This window comes from Ruditapes philippinarum, unplaced genomic scaffold (assembly GCF_026571515.1).
Source record: "Ruditapes philippinarum isolate M1 unplaced genomic scaffold, ASM2657151v2 ctg13360_1_1_1_1, whole genome shotgun sequence".
In the NCBI taxonomy this organism is placed as follows: domain Eukaryota; kingdom Metazoa; phylum Mollusca; class Bivalvia; order Venerida; family Veneridae; genus Ruditapes; species Ruditapes philippinarum.
The window spans coordinates 1-2,244 of NW_026856339.1; the positions used below are offsets into that span (position 1 = coordinate 1).

General features: G+C 29.6%; 1 long non-coding RNA gene across 1 annotated transcript; it reads left to right on the top strand.

Annotated features, from left to right (window-relative positions):
- LOC132746246 (uncharacterized) lies at positions 1–1,756 on the top strand. The gene is made up of 2 exons (XR_009627965.1): positions 1–73; positions 1,621–1,756. It is a non-coding gene; the product is annotated as an uncharacterized LOC132746246 (long non-coding RNA).
- The last annotated feature ends 488 nt before the right edge of the window (positions 1,757–2,244 follow it).

The window sequence follows — 2,244 nt, forward strand, 5'->3', positions numbered from 1 at the left end:
TCAAAAGTTCAGGAGGAAGATGAAAATATTTAGAGGAAAAGAAAAATGAAAACCTACCAAGATTTTGTGACAGGTATATTTCAAAATATTATAGAAAATACAGTGATCTTATTACCCTTGATTTTATAATGAAATTCACGAAGCCATTTTCATCAAAATTAATAGATATTAGGGCTGTGCATTGCCATTTTTTTCTGTAACGATACATATCACGATACTTGTTTTTCAAAACGATGCGATTCACGATATGTATTGCATACTTTGAAAAAATGCGATGCATATTGCGATTCTTATGTTGCGATGCGATACATATCACGATACTGACTTTCAGACTTAGTACATAAAATTTGGCCATTTGTTTACAGCATAATTACGAATTTAATATAAAATTATTACAATAACAAAAAATAAACTCTTTAACTTGTTGTTATAACTTGGTTTCTGATTTTGATCTTTCAACAATTTACTTTTCTGATTACCTAAGGATTAAAGGTATTGGTAATTATACCATAACAGCAAATTGATATCTACTAGTCTAACACTAAAGTCTTCTACTGTAAATATGGCAGTTTAAAAAAATCAGTCTTACAATACTTCACTAAAGATTTTTCTTGTGAAAAAATAGTAACAAGTGATTAACTATTAGGTCAACAACTGTGAAAATAACAGTTAATCAGTTACACTCTCATTTTTCTCGAAAGATTTGTGCTCAACCCCAGAGTATTTTATTTTGAGTTTGCAAATTTTGCAAACACTCGACGTCCGGTCTTCATCATTATACAACACTGTCTGTTTGTTCCTCAAAAACTACAATGTTCCCAAAACTCGTGAATTGTATGACCAGGGAGGATTGACTATAGATTCTCATTCTAAATATTTTGCAGTCTACAGTCATGTTTTCTCTTTGTTTGTTTTGTTTTTTTTAACGGGAAAATGATGTCAACGGAAATGAAAGTATAAATACGTGACGAATATCAAATGGGAATGTTGTCATCATCACTATTTTAATCCGACATCAAGTGCGACTAAATAAAAATACAAATTCATGTTTGTTGAAAATGCATAGATCTCTAATTATTTTTTTTATTATAAACAAGTTCAAACAACACCAGCCCATTTATATGGAATTGATAAAACTTTGTTAGTGACCGTTAAATGATTGCGGACATGGGGAAACGAGATGACAACGATGATATGATAATAGTCGCGCTTGTTCATTGTTTTCATTCGAGCTATTTTTCTTTCTTCAGTCTTTCAAAAAATACGTTTGTCCTTGTATTCCTGGAAGATATTGTTACTGTATTGCGATACTTCCCGCTGTATCGATACATCGGGAGGTGAAATATGTATTGCATCGCAATATATTGGAATTTGTAATTTCATTACGATGCATACATCGAGGACAAGGCAGATCGCGATGCATCGATGCATCGATGAATCGTTACACCTCTAATAGATATATACAGTAGGTACACGAAACTACATGGTTTAAACTAAATTAAAAGTAATAAGTATCTTTTTAAGTAGTTGGAGAGTTTTGTTAGAATTTCGTTTAATTATAATATGTAAAAGTGATTTATTTCTTGCAGTAACTGATTATTTTATTTTTTTTAATTTCAGAAAGTGAGATCAGATCTCAGGTTGAAGATGGTAATTAATGCTTAAATACGCTTAAAGTATGCCCCAGATCGACATAGTGTAGGAGGACGAAAGAAGCTAGAATACTAATGAAGATACAAGAACATTGCTATTTATAGTTATAACAAAATATTCAGAATATTGTTCCATTTAACATTCAGATCTAGATTCAGTTATAAAATACAAAGACAAATATACAATCATTAAGTTGGATAGATGATTGAAAAATCCCAAACTCAGAGTGATCAGTTCAGTGGTGATATAAGAAAAAACACATGCATGGATGTTTGCTATATAAAATGTCAGTGTTAATATTCAAGAAGGATTTTGTTTATAAATCTTATTTCTAAAACATGCTTAATTAATACATGAAGCGTTATTAAAGTACATACATGTACATGTAAAATTTAATAGTTTCAAAAAATATTATGTAAATCTTGCATTTGTAATTATAGTACCATATTTCTTGTTTTGTACTTGTGATTCCGAGTATAAAATAAATTGCTAAAATCATAAGAATGCTTATTTATTAACCCTATTAAAGAGCTTTAAAATGAAAAAAAAACATATTCCAAAAGTTTTGAATGAGGTTAAATAACCGTTAAA